This window comes from Dermacentor variabilis, chromosome 9 (assembly GCF_050947875.1).
Source record: "Dermacentor variabilis isolate Ectoservices chromosome 9, ASM5094787v1, whole genome shotgun sequence".
Lineage (NCBI taxonomy): Eukaryota > Metazoa > Arthropoda > Arachnida > Ixodida > Ixodidae > Dermacentor > Dermacentor variabilis.
The window spans coordinates 114,554,215-114,568,489 of NC_134576.1; the positions used below are offsets into that span (position 1 = coordinate 114,554,215).

At 44.7% G+C, this 14,275-nt stretch overlaps 1 protein-coding gene across 1 annotated transcript in view; it reads left to right on the forward strand.

The window, feature by feature from the left end:
* Window positions 1-11,458: 11,458 nt before the first annotated feature.
* The window catches only part of LOC142557322 (beta-1,3-galactosyltransferase 5-like), a 247,414-nt gene continuing 244,597 nt past the window's right edge, over window positions 11,459-14,275 (forward strand). The window contains exon 1 of the mRNA XM_075669066.1: window positions 11,459-11,620. The gene's annotated coding sequence lies outside the window, so the exon portion shown is untranslated. The remainder of the gene's footprint in view (window positions 11,621-14,275) is intronic.

Genomic DNA, 14,275 nt, shown 5'->3' on the forward strand with positions numbered 1-14,275 from the left:
TAATTCGAGTTCTTAGCATCATATGGTCACTGCAGTGCACCTTGCTGAACACGTCCACATCTTGTATGATGCCAGGGTTAGCGCAGAGTATGAAGTCTATTTCATTTCTAGTCTCGCCGTTCGGGCTCCTCCAAGTCCACTTTCGGCTATCCCGCTTGCGGAAGAAGGTATTCATTATCCGCATATTATTCTGCTTAGCATACTCTACTAATAACTCTCCCCTGCTATTCCCGGTGCATATGCCATATTCCCACACTGCCTTGTCTCCAGCCTGCTTCTTGCCTACCTTGGCATTGAAGTCGCCCATCAGTATAGTGTATCTTGTTTTGACTTTACCCATCGCCGATTCCACGTCTTCATAGAAGCTTTCGACTTCCTGGTCATCATGACTGGATGTAGGGGCGTAGACCTGTACAACCTTCATTTTGTGCCTCTTATTAGGTTTCACAACAAAACCTACCACCCTCGCGTTAATGCTATAGAATTCCTGTATGTTACTAGCTATATTCTTATTAATAGGAATCCGACTCCTAGTTCTCGTCTCTCCGCTAAGCCCCGGTATCACAGGACATGCCCGCTTTTTAGCACTGTATATGCTTCTTTTGGCCTCCTAACTTCACTGAGCCCTATTATCTCCCATTTACTTCCCTCTAATTCCTCCAATAGCACTGCTAGACTCGCCTCACTAGATAACGTTCGAGCGTTAAACGTTGCCAGGTTCATATTCCGATGGCGGCTTGTCCGTAGTGATATTGAGTGATATTGGGAACAAACTTTAGGAAGCTCTGAAGCATTGTTTTTTCTCGCTTGTTTTGGAGTAACTAGCGTATGTAATGCGGTCCTGTTAAACAAAAAAAAAGAAAGGGCGGGAGTTAATCTAGTTTTATTCTCGCAACTTGCCCGGATGTTCAGTGCACAGATAATGGCTCTGCCTTTTGGCTCCAGGCCACTTGAAGGTCGCTGACAACGGGAGCTAAAAGCATGTCATGCTTAATAAGAACAGAAAACATATGGATGTACCATAACGACCGCAAATCAGTTAAAGCAGTAATATCAGCGTAATAAATAAAATAAAGGTCACGTAAACTGCATTGCAGGGTGGGTTTTTGCTATATACCGCTTTCAAGAGCAATGTGCGTAATTGGCGCACATCATGGGATCGGCGTTTGACAAGTTGGACTACGTTAGCTGCAACATATCGACAGCTTCGCTGCCCAACTACCTTCACAGGAGTGAACGGGCTGCGATTTTTCGATAGGCTAGCCACTGTTACTAAATCTATCGCTCAGCGCAAGGTGCGTATGCATGAATCAGCACATTCCCGAATGTTGTCGCCATTTCTATAGCGTGAGAATCTCGACTAGTCGTAATGCATGCGCGACGCGAATGGTAGCATACATTCTTGAATTTATGTGAGGACCAGTGATTGCGCTTTAATGTGCCATGAGCCATAGTAAAATAGCGGGCGCCGTTTACCGGCAGACCAAATTTCGACGACCAACGGCAGTGCTCACCGCTTATTTTGGTGCTTGAGTGCAACTTTCTTTTTTCTTGCTGGGCACACGTTCGCCTAAAAGGAAGATACACTTTTGACTCACAGTTATGGCGCTATGTGGGTTTTCACCCTCCCTACCAACGCGACACTATTTCGGTAGGCTTTCAGTAAAGATAGTGCACACACACACACACACACACACACACACACACACACACACACACACACACACACACACACACACACACACACACACACACACACACACACACACACACACACACACACACACACACACACACACACACACACACACACACACACACACACACACACACACACACACACACACACACACACACACACACACACACACACACACACACACACACACACACACACACACACACACACACACACACACACACACACACACACACACACACACACACACACACACACACACACACACACACACACACACACACACACACACACACACACACACACACACACACACACACACACACACACACACACACACACACACACACACACACACACACACGCACACACACACACACACACACACACACACACACACACACACACACACACACACACACACACACACACACACACACACACACACACACACACACACACACACACACACACACACACACACACACACACACACACACACACACACACACACACACACACACACACACACACACACACACACACACACACACACACACACACACACACACACACACACACACACACACACACACACACACACACACACACACACACACACACACACACACACACACACACATATATATATATATATATATATATATATATATATCCACTGCCACTTCACCTCCCCCCGATGTGTGAAAAGTGCACGATGATATGAAGAACGTTTATCACGCATAGCTGTAAATTTTTAGCGGATCCTCCTGTGTTTATTATGTTTATGTCTGTGCACATACGACTCGCCGTATATTTCAAAATGCCAAAAAGGAATACTGTTGATATAAAAAGAGTTCACATACGTTATTCCAGATGCCGCCAACACATTTACGGTAGCAGACGTTGGTTTCACCTCAGCTATTCTTCTTGCAGTCGCGTCTTTATGTACACGGAGCAGCATGCCATCACACCTTGCAAGGACTCGTCCTAAGCGCACTCGATCGAAAGCACAAGACCCCAAATTCTCCCAACTGTAGCCATACACACATTATTCGCGCTTTGTGTCACATTATACTATCCCAATTTTTTTGAAACCCAGTGTAATGAAGATACCCTCTTTTGTACATATTTTTTTTTCAGACGATGACCATGCAGTGACAGCGCTTTTCTTTTTCAGGGCTACCGTGCGCTAATTTATTACTTATTGCTATATGTAGCGGTAAAGTACGCATAAACATAAGCTAGTGAATCGCGAACGTTCATTAAGAAGCTCCTCCGCTGTCCTCAATATCGGATACATCCCTTCTTTTTCTCTGCCCTGAACCTGTTTTAGATTTTAGAAAATTCGAAGTGCTTTTTTTTTTCAGTGTAGTTTTTTCATCCTGTTGACGCTGCTTCAAAGGTAAGTAGCTCTTTTGTGATCAACATTTTAATTAGACCAACTTCCTTCGAAGTTGATGCACAGCTAGCCCAGCGCATCGCATTTTAATTAACGCCGAGGTTTCAATCGCCGTTATTCGCCGGGGCTCTCTTCCATCGTCTCCAGCAGCGGAAATCATGGGACGCTCAAGTGCACAATCCACAGTGCAGCCTCGCTCCCTCATTAGCTGCCTCTCATCTTTCCGCCTGACCGCACTCTGCTCAAAGAGTGAGGTTCTGCGGAGTCACTCCGCATGACGATGTGCTCCTTGTGATACGACTAGTTTTTGCTTTTTGCTTGTTCATTTTCTTACGGCAACAGTGCGCCGTGATCGAGGAAATATCTCTGCGTCGACTTTCTTTCAATTGCCTATAGGGGGTAAATGCCGCGGCAGTGTTGTTGAATTACTCGGGGAGAGAAAGAGGACACTCTTTTCTAACAAAAAAGAACAACAAAATGACAAAATCAGTAATAGTCCACAGCTCAGGGCCTCGCTGGCGTCCTTCTCCAATGCTTTTCTTTTTTTGGAGGGGGAGGGAAGGTGAGCGATGTTGGTTGGAAGTATTTGCACTGATATCTTTTGAAGAGCCGGGAGGCCTTGTAGAAGGGTCCGGCGACCAATTTCGCGTCGCTTACTGTAGCTTACTCCCCAATGCAACAGTGCAAAAGCGCAAATATAGTGGTAGTACTAGTGGTAGTAGCAGTAGTAGTAGGGATAGCAGTAATAGTATTATTATTATTACTAGTAGCAGTAGTAGCAGTAGTAGTTGCAATTGCAAGCCGCAGCAGCACTAAAGGTAAACTAGAAGTTGCTGCTGCGGGTGAGCAATGACACAAGCGCCACAGCTCCTGCACAGGATTTGTGAGGGGTTACGCCTAGTTAGGCGTCCCGAGGGCATTGTGCAGATGCAACGCGGCGTAAATCTTGACACGAGCTTCTCTGGTCATCTTTCCTTTGTGCCACACTCCTGTCATGCATGTACCAACGCGGTAGCCCTGTGTTTAGAAAAAGTATATTTCGATAAGAGACGATACGAACACTGAGTCATAATCACGGCACAATTCCACCGGGACGATAACATGTAAGAAACGAAGCACAGCACGTTTTCAACGTAAGTATTGTCCGAGTCCTCACGCAGCAACATATAAGCACATATACCCACGGAAAGGCACAGTTACGCATAAAATAAATGCCAAATGTACAAAATGATTTTCAATATATACAGTGTACGCAATGGTTATGTACAATGATGATGTGATAGAACACTTTACACAATGTTGAAATGATGTGCACGAGATGTGTATATACAAAAACGATCATGTATACAGAGGACACACACACAGAAATCACGGGCACCTGCATTCTATGTGCATTAAAGAAATACTTCTGATGATCTGGCTACAAGAACCAGGCTGGACGAAAATTCAGCCATACGCGTCCATCAGCCACCGACAGGAAACGACATGACCACTGTCGAAGGAACTCTTCTTCTCCTAGGAAGAACAACTCCTCCGACAGAAACGACAGTAGCTCAGAGTAGAGCCTCCCCATAAGTGGAAACAGAGCGCGGTGACGAAGTCCCGTGGCAACTGCCTCGCACCGGTTACGCCATAGACACAAGGCCCCCGCAGCAATTAAAAGTCGCGCGAAGCGGCCATGTGAGCAGCGACCAGATGTAATAAAGCGGTTGACTCCAAGGCCAGGAAAACCACTACGCACGGCCCTCCAAAATATCCTGGCAACGACGCATTGCAGCAGTACATACATGTTTATTGGATTCTTGAAGGGGGCAATTGGGGACACAGCGAAGATGGGACAACGCCCCACCGCTCAAGCCTGTCCCGAGTTGGAAGCACTTGCCACCCTAAGCGCCCCGTGCCGCACAAAATCCGGTGTCGACGCCGTGGGCGTCGCTTGGCGAATAATCATTCTGAACCACAACCGCGTAGGCCCTCCATGGGGCGCATACCTTGTCTTGCATTCTTTACAAAGTTATTCCTCGGAATTTCAAGAACCGCAGCTCATAAACAAATGTCACGAAACAAAACACCGACAGCGCATGCCTTTTATGTTTGTGTGACATAGCCACGTCTCGACCACGTCCCGATGCTGCCGGCGTTAGTGGCGTGCGCCTCAACTGCGTTTTGACGTGGCCGGCGTTAGCGGCGTGCCAGACAGCAGCAGCCCACATAGCAGCAGCAGCAGTGGGAAGCTCGAAGGAAGAGGCAAAGGAAGCTTCGCTTTAATAATGATTGTTGTAAACATCGGACTGTCAAATTTCATAATGTTAAACATCGCCAACTCGCATGGACGATCCACTTTAGCTCTTCGTGTTCCTAATTCCTCGTGTGATGTAGTTATATTAGTTAGTAGCTGTGCCATCGTGGATCTCTAGCGTGTCGTGCTCAGTCAGCGTGTGACCCGGCCGACCAGCTCGTTAACTAGGACCTTCCTATCGATCGAGTTATCTCGCCACTGCTGTTGGAGCAGCATCTGCGCGCGCTACGAGAGCAATGTTCACTTTTTTTTCGCTCGCTGAAAGCTGTGGCTAGAGCTAAGGTTAGAAAGGGAGCGGCGGTAGCGCGTTTTCTTCCTACCATATATTCGCCATTTTGTTGCGACTTTCAATTTAAACGTTTCATGTTATCGTGGGAATCCAGAAGAGACAGGTGCATTACAAGAAAAGTTCGGCAGCAAGTTACACTCCAGTAAAGCGTAAATGCGAAAGCCTGCCGGACACTTTGTAATGCGCCGTTTCGCATCGTCGCGTTGCTGTTTTCGCAGTTCGCCTTCTTCGACTCGTTTTCGAAGCTTACCTGCCGCTTCTAGCGCTCGTACAGCGGGGTTAGACTCGCGCCAATAACGTTTCTCTTCGACCTTACGTTACATCCTCTGAGCAGGGTATTGAAACGTACGCTGTTATATGTGTTGCATGGTCGATTTCAACGAGTGTATGTACTCACTGTTCGCTTCACTTCGCCGAGCGCTTGTAGCCTCAGCCCTACGGGGGTGCGAGCCATTGAGATGATGAATGAATGTCTTTATTTCCCATGAAACGAATTCTGTGGTAGGGTTCTGGGTAAAGAGTTCCGCGCAGGCAATTTGACCATCCCAAAAAACCTGAATCACGCGGTTCTTACAGCCAAGCTGGTTTATGCGGACCCTGTGTCGTCGATGTCGGAGTTCATCATCAGCAATTGCTCGAGCGTCGTCGTCTTCTTCTAAAGCTGGCTCCGTTACCGCTCGTCATTCCAGCGTAGAATTTCGCTTCTATTCCGTCGTCGTAATGGGCAGGCCGCGTTTACGGAGGTATGAGCCATTGCTTAAGGGGGTATGAGCCGTTCGTTGTCTCGCGTGAAGGAGAGAGTCATTATTGAAGCACAAGGCTGTGACTGTGAAACGTAAACGCCGTCCTTTGCCGTCAACTCGAGAGCAAGCAATGCAAGATTCAATGTCTCCAAGCAAAGCACTGCAAGCGGAGGAGGCACAGCGAGCAGGGCAGACAGAAGAGGCGACAACTCAAGAGAAAGCGGTAGAGTAGACAACACAAGACCAAGCAAATGCATCACAGAATATGATTTAAACAAAACAATCAGATGATTTTCATTGCACGCCAAACCTTGCTCACATTACTGGCGCGCAAAAAAGGGCCGGAGCAACTTGCACACGAGAAAAAGCACGGCAAAACACATACAGAACCCTCACGCGCAAAAGAAAAGAAACACTGGGAGAACCGCAGGATGCTCAGCACGCGAAGCACGCAAAAGCGATGAGGTGAAAGAATCGGGAAACAAAATATTTACACTATAGACTGCTTGCGAAGTTTTACTTGCAGGGGGTTGCACTCGTTGGAACTAACACAGCTTCATTGTTCGATCATCTTCACGGACTAGAAGCGCCGGGGATTTTTTTTTTTTTTACAGCTCGACTTGACTCCGCGTTTCTTATGTTCTAAACGTGATTCTAATGAATGTATGCACTGTACGATTCACTTTGCTGAATGATTGTAGCCTCTACATTAGGTGAAGGATGAGTCACTGCATTTTTTACTTGCTTAGGGGGTGTGCGCCATTGCTGATTATGATAGTTTTTGTACAATTGGACTGGACGACGCGTTTATATGAAGCCCATTGGGGGTATGATCCACTTAAGAGGAAGCCTTAGCTCGGGACCAACTCCGACGCGGCCTATGCAAATACATGTAAAACGCAAAACCACTTTTCTGAGATAGCCCCTGGACCAATTTTAATTAAACATGTTGCAGTTCAGTGAGAAAGTTAAATTCTAGTGACTGTTGAATAGTAATTTCGATTTATGGCCAGAATTTTGTTTTGAAATATCTGATATTTCGAAAGCTCGAAAGAAAATGGAAGCAGAAAATTTACAAATTGATAGCTTTGCACCAACAGCAGATATCGCGGTTCTGCAGACGGCGTCCATTAGAGCATTCAAAGCAGAGAAATTCGCTATATCAATTTACATCTTACGTAAATTCGTTATGTTGTGTACAAGAGTTCTGTAAATGCTGTATTTTCATATGAGTAAAGTTCTTTAGATTCATGTGTAACATATCAATTTTGTCCGCTTTAAATGTACTATGACATGCAATTCACCAAATTGTGATATTATTTTTCATTGCTGAGTTATAGAGTTGTTGACTTGATAGTCTCGTTTACCAAAAATTTGCGACTTTTCCCAACTTTTATTGAAGTATTGACAACATAAATCGAAAATTCAAAACAAACGGTCACTAGACTCTAATTTTTTTCTTTTAAATAGTACAAAACTCGTCAAATTTGGTGCTATGGTTGCCGATAAAAATGAATTCTCCTTTTACTTGTATTTAGATAGGATCACCCGACCTAAAACTCCCTCTTAATAACGACGTTTGAGGTCATGATGTCACCAAGAAAAGCCTCAGCATAGAGCCAACGCTTCAACAGAGAGCTTTAGTTTCGACTAAAGACGAAAGCAAGTCGACCAAAACAAGTAATCTTGAGTCTGTTAAAATTCTGGCCCTGCATTTAAGAATGTTTTAATTGTCTGCTAAGAAAACAGCTTCGATCCCAAGCAAGAAAACGCCGTCTGAACGCGATTATAAGGATGGTTTTTTTTGACGCCTGCCTTCTCAACGAGGCGGCGAGATATAGTCACCTAGTCTGTTTGAGTTCATCTATCTATCTATCTATCTATCTATCTATCTATCTATCTATCTATCTATCTATCTATCTATCTATCTATCTATCTATCTATCTATCTATCTATCTATCTATCTATCTATCTATCTATCTATCTATCTATCTATCTATCTATCTATCTATCTATCTATCTATCTATCTATCTATCTATCTATCTATCTATCTATCTATCTATCTATCTATCTAAATTTCGTTCGCTTATGCAGACTAAAACAAACAAGGCTGAGCGTGTGGTCGCAAAACACATCATATGAGGCAGTTCACCTCTGCTGGTAAACGCAGTCTCCCTTACTATTAACGTCACTACTGAAAATGATTCATTCGCTAACATTTATGTGCCGCGTCAGCGGTGTGATTTCCTGGTCTTAACACTTGGAACTTCCCTGTGCCTTCGTCTGGTCCTTTAGCGGTGGCTACAGCAATAACTATGATGTGCCGCGCCTGTATTCACGAAAGGTGCTTTTAAGCTGGAGTTGTTCCTACCAGAAAGTTCAAGCCAATGGTGAAGTCGGACATATCGAACTGCACTTTGAAAATTTTAACTCCCGATTTTAAACACGGGGTCGCTGGTCCACTCCCTATTCCGGTGCGGGCTAGGTCTATAAGAAACGGCCGTGTATCGAGTTTTCGTGCATGCTGAAAATTTTCCTGATGGTCAAAATTACTCCGCAGACCTGCGCTAGGACGTCTCTTAAAGGATTGTGCTATTTTGAGACGTCAAACCCATTTAATAGCCTGTGCGTGTTGGCGTTCTTCGTTAGATGTCTTGTTTAAAGGGACACTAAAGCAAAGTATGAAGTCCAGCTAGATAGAGTATTCCTCTGGAAGTCTATCATAGTTTTCTGTTTGCCAATATATCTTTTTTTTTTTTTGCTTGGGAAATTGCCGTCGAAGCAGCAGCTTCTCAATTTGAACCACCCGCGCCAGAACAGAGGACTTGACGTCATCTCCACGTGACCATGTCGGTGGAGGCGAAAAGCAAAAACACCCGTTTACCGCTCGTTAAAGCACCCCAGGCGACCAAATTAATCCGGAGTCCTCCATTACGGCGTGGCACGTAAAACCCCAGAATGCAGTGCTCCCCGTGACCGTCCTCTATTTCGTTGTCATGTCTTTTGTAGACTTTTTATTTGGCTGTGTATGCAAAGCGTACTGCTTGGCGGGTGTAGGTGTTCGGCTTGCCTGAGTCACTCTGTGGATCAACTTTAGTTCAATTTGCCTGCTATGGTTACTTGAGCCACCGCTGCCGGAGCCGGCAGCGTGTTCAACTGCCGCACGTTGCTGCCTCGGCCGTTGTAAACAGAGATATGCGATGCCGTTTGCAGTGCCGGGTCGCGGCCACTGTCTGCGCATCAGAGACGCTGACGTCACAGATAAGAGGTACCATATTCGGCAGCAGATGGCGCCACTCCGATTTTCTATTTTCGTCCTTGACTTTGCAAAAGGTCTGTTTTCATTAGTGATGAATAATTAGTTATCACAAACTCATAATCTCTCAGTCAAGCTCGACTTAATTTTTGCCTTGAGAGTTCCTTTAAGTTCATGCTAACACGCACAAAACTTCAGTTACGTGAGTACATTTCATCATTAGCGGGGTGTTTGGGCGGCCGATACTTATAACGAACGATGCGATAGGGTCAGTAATAAACAACGCGTAAGCTACACGATACTAATAAAAAGCAATGAATGATAGGCAAGATGAAAAGTTACGCCACACGAATTCATCAGTAATAAAACTGAAGGACAATAGAAAAGAACTAAATTAAATTATACGGTTTTACGTACGAAAAAGCACGGTCTGATTATGAGGCACGCCGTGGGGGAGGACTCCGGAAATTTAGACCATTTAAGGTTCTTTAACGTGCACCTAAATGTAAGTACACGGGTGTTTTCGCACTTCGACACCATCTAAATTCAGCCGCCGTGGCCGGGATTCGACTGCGCGACCTTGTGCTTAAGAGCCAAACGCCATAGCCACTAAACAACCGCGGCGCGTAATTAAAAACCACTAAAAATACATTTCAAAGTAGATATTAAAGAAATGTTTTCCGTTGCCACTCGATAAACTTGTTCGCTCCATAAACCTTGTGACTGAATGCGAATCCTGCAATGGCAGCTGATAACGAAATCTGAGACAATAGTTTTATTCATATTCGTCTTATACGCCTTCCCGTATACTTTATCCTTTCTTTTTAATGCTTGTGTTCCTTTCATTTCATTTTCTTGCTTACAGTGTACGCAGCTACGGCTACGTGTCTTCGCAACAGCGCACATAAGCAGCTGTGATGCAACTTCTCGCGGACGTAGAAAGTTAACTCTACCTGGCAGCAAAACACTCCAACAGGAGGCTTACTGCTGATAACACGTGATCCCACTTAGGCTGCCTCGTCCACCAGAACAGTAGCGCTACGCAGTGATTCGAATTACTTTTTAGTAAAGAGCAATGAAGGGGGCTAGTTGGTGGACGTTCATGGATTCGGATTACGCTGTGTCGCTTTCATAAAAGCAAAAAAAAGCGAACGCAGTTACAAATGCTTCGTGTGAATGTTTCTTTTTTTTTCAGACTTTCCGAACGGTTGCCTCTGACAAACGATGCCAGGCGCCGGCCGCAGCAAACCGTCGGTGTCGTCTGCTCACAAACACATACATCCGCGCCCTGGAAGAAGACACCAGTGCGCGCAACGGAAGCCGGCCAGCAGCACGAAGCAGCGCTACAAGCGGACCGCTGAGAAAATATTATGCGCTGAGCGCGCCTGCCGGACGATGGCGCTGGCGTTTCAATTACGCGGGTGTTTCCATGCCTCATTTCTCAATTACATCAGCGTCGATATAATATTGGGCACCTGCGGCATCGTTTTCAGGTACAAGTGGTTGGTTATTAGTGCTGAAGGCTTCAACAAAGCGCACGCAACACGAACCTATCAGCGGACAACATCGTCAGGTAAGGACGACAGACGTTGCCAATTCAAACGGAAGCGCTCGCGCGCGCACTGGAGCGAAGTAGCGATGCTTGCAGACAACAGCAGAACGGCAGCAGACGATAGCGAGACGCACTTGGCAGACGCTGCAGCCGCCTGCGCCGAATGATGGCGTTAGTGTCTGAGCTACCGGATGCTTCTTTTTTCAATTTTTTTTTCCTCTCACTAACGCCTAGCGCCGTGCAAGTGTTCTTGTAATTTGGACTAGCGCGGACTGCGGGACTGTCTGATCGGAGTGTGCGGGGTCTTTTGCCCGGATCGAAACGGCGACGCATGTGACATCTCCGCCTGTTGCTGGTCGCCTTTAGAACTGCGAAAGAGGTGAGTCGCACCTAGACGTTTCCTTCCTCCGCTACACTCTTGCACGCACTACTGTGCAGGTTGCCCCACCCTTGAAACTAAATATGTGAGGGATATAGGACGGGCACGTTTGTGAACTGAATGTCCTTTTTTTAGTAAGTCTTTTATGTTTATTAATGGCAATAACGTACCGCTTTCTGCCAGATGAGCGGCTATATAAAGCACTACATGTCGCTTACTTAGGGAAGCGAAAATCTCAAATTTGCAATCTACAACTAGCCGTTGAAGTCGTGTAGTCCCATTGAAGTCAGTTGTGATGGCTTTCTTTGTGTACAACAAAAGAAGACTGAAAAGAGGGAAAGTTTCCATAAACGTGTGGGGCAACATAATTTTAAGCAAGAACAAAATAAATTTGTACTTCAAGAGTTAGTGAAACATAACTGAAGGTATAAGGTTACATCGTACGTGGATGATCGCAGGTAGTCATGCAGTGTAATGACGCTGGCAGAAAAGAAAAGCTTTGGGAATGTGCCGACGTTGTGTCATTGATAGGATGGTGCCTGTTATAAGCTTCGTATGCACACACGCAGTATCGCACGTGTAAGTTGGTTCGACCAATAAGTTGTTGAGCAATCCGCGTCAGTAAGGAAATAAAATTTCAGAGCACTTTACAACTCCTGTGTTAGAGATGTTTTTGGGATACTTTGGAAGGCGTCATCACATTAGTTGCTCATTTTTAGCACTAGCCTTTTCAATGGAGGGCATGGTTTTCGAAGGATTTGCACGTCGACTGCATGAGTGTGTCTCTGTCAGAGCTCGCAGGCTCGCTGTTGTCTTGGTGAAAGGACATGATATTGATGGTCATGATAGCGATTACATTTCAGGCATATCCTGTGCTGCGCACCGCTACATTATTCAAAAACTGTATTCAATACTGTAACCAGAACTATTTCCTGAACTAATGAAGGAACAGTCGCTAGGTTTACTTCTTCAGCTGAATTTTGTGAGGAAATTGACGTTTAACTTGTAATGCTTCGGGATACGCTCGCTCCGTCATACAATATCATAATTATGTTTATTATATTATCGTTATTATCAAACAATAAAGCAGACAGCCGAGTACTTTCTGCAGAAAACCAGGCCACCGGCAACAAAAATGAAAAATGAAAATAGTGACCGAGAGAAAACGAACTTCGAACGGAGTTGCGAAAGGGGTTGTAAAGTGGCTTCGGAACATATTACAGGCCATCAAACCGAGAACGAGGCTTCTACAGAAGGAAAGCAAGGAAATTGTAATCAGAGAGAGTGCTCATTGTTGCGTAGAGCTAAGTAAAGAAAAAGAAAGAATGGCGCGATAAAAAAGCTGTACTAAAAGAACAGCATAATGAAAAATCAGCGCGCCCCCCGTGATAGCGTATCACAAGCTGTTCCAACTTTTCCCAAACATGCACACTTTTAAGCGCAAGATATATATATATATATATATATATATATATATATATATATATATATATATATATATATATATATATATATATATATATATATATATATATATATATATATATATATATATGCGCGCAAAGTGTTGCGCTATACAAAGGAGGCACGAATGAAGATATTGTGCTAGCGTTTCCAAAGAGGCCCGGTCTTCGTCAGAGCATACAACCATGGACGTTCTCAACAGAGCCTGTTTTCAACTCAAAATGAAACATGCGTGGGACGTCGCTCCGTTTTTATGTGAATTCCACCGTCCTCGCTTGTTAACTCTTGCGGACCGATATCGCCCGTCCTTTGTGTTGTGTTGTCTCAAGAATAGCCGTGCTCCATGCAGAAGATTGTTGTACACACACACACACACACACACACACACACACACACACACACACACACACACACACACACACACATATATATATATATATATATATATATATATATATATATATATATATATATATATATATATATATATATATATATATGTGTGTGTGTATATGTGTATATATATGTATATATATATATATGTATATATATATATGTGTGTATATATATGTATATATATATATGTATATATATTAGTATGGAGCTTTATTGGGGCGGTACGATCCGCAGGTGAAGGACATGCGCGCGATAAGTCTGGTTGAAGTATATATATGCACCGGCTGGTTCGCTGTCCTTCTTCAGGTAAGGGGCGAAAGACGAGGAAGAAAGGTATATAGAGAATGAGAGGGCCGACATCAGGTAAACTGGAGAAGACAGACGAGGGAAGCTGTTCAACAACTTCCCGGCACATGGTCCAGGGCGTTTGAGAAATTGCAGCCAAATCTTGCAGCCGGAAGGTATGTCTTGCAACTAGACGGCTGTGTTTTGTGCGTAGGATGGAACTATGTAGATTGGCAAATAACTGCAACTTATTTGCGGATGTCAGCCAACGTTTGATTCGCAGTACGATTTCGCGTAATAACTTCGTTTTCGCTAGACATCAACTTAGGACCAGTCTTCGAGTTCACGTACGATTATAGCGCGCGCCATAAGGAAGGCTGCATCGACTTCCAAAGAAAACACATTTCTATGACACCCGTGGCATTCATTTCGGTCTTTTCGTATTTGGTAGCGCCAAGCGACGCTCGCGCAGACACAAGAATGGAGACGGCACTTGCGTTTACTAACAAA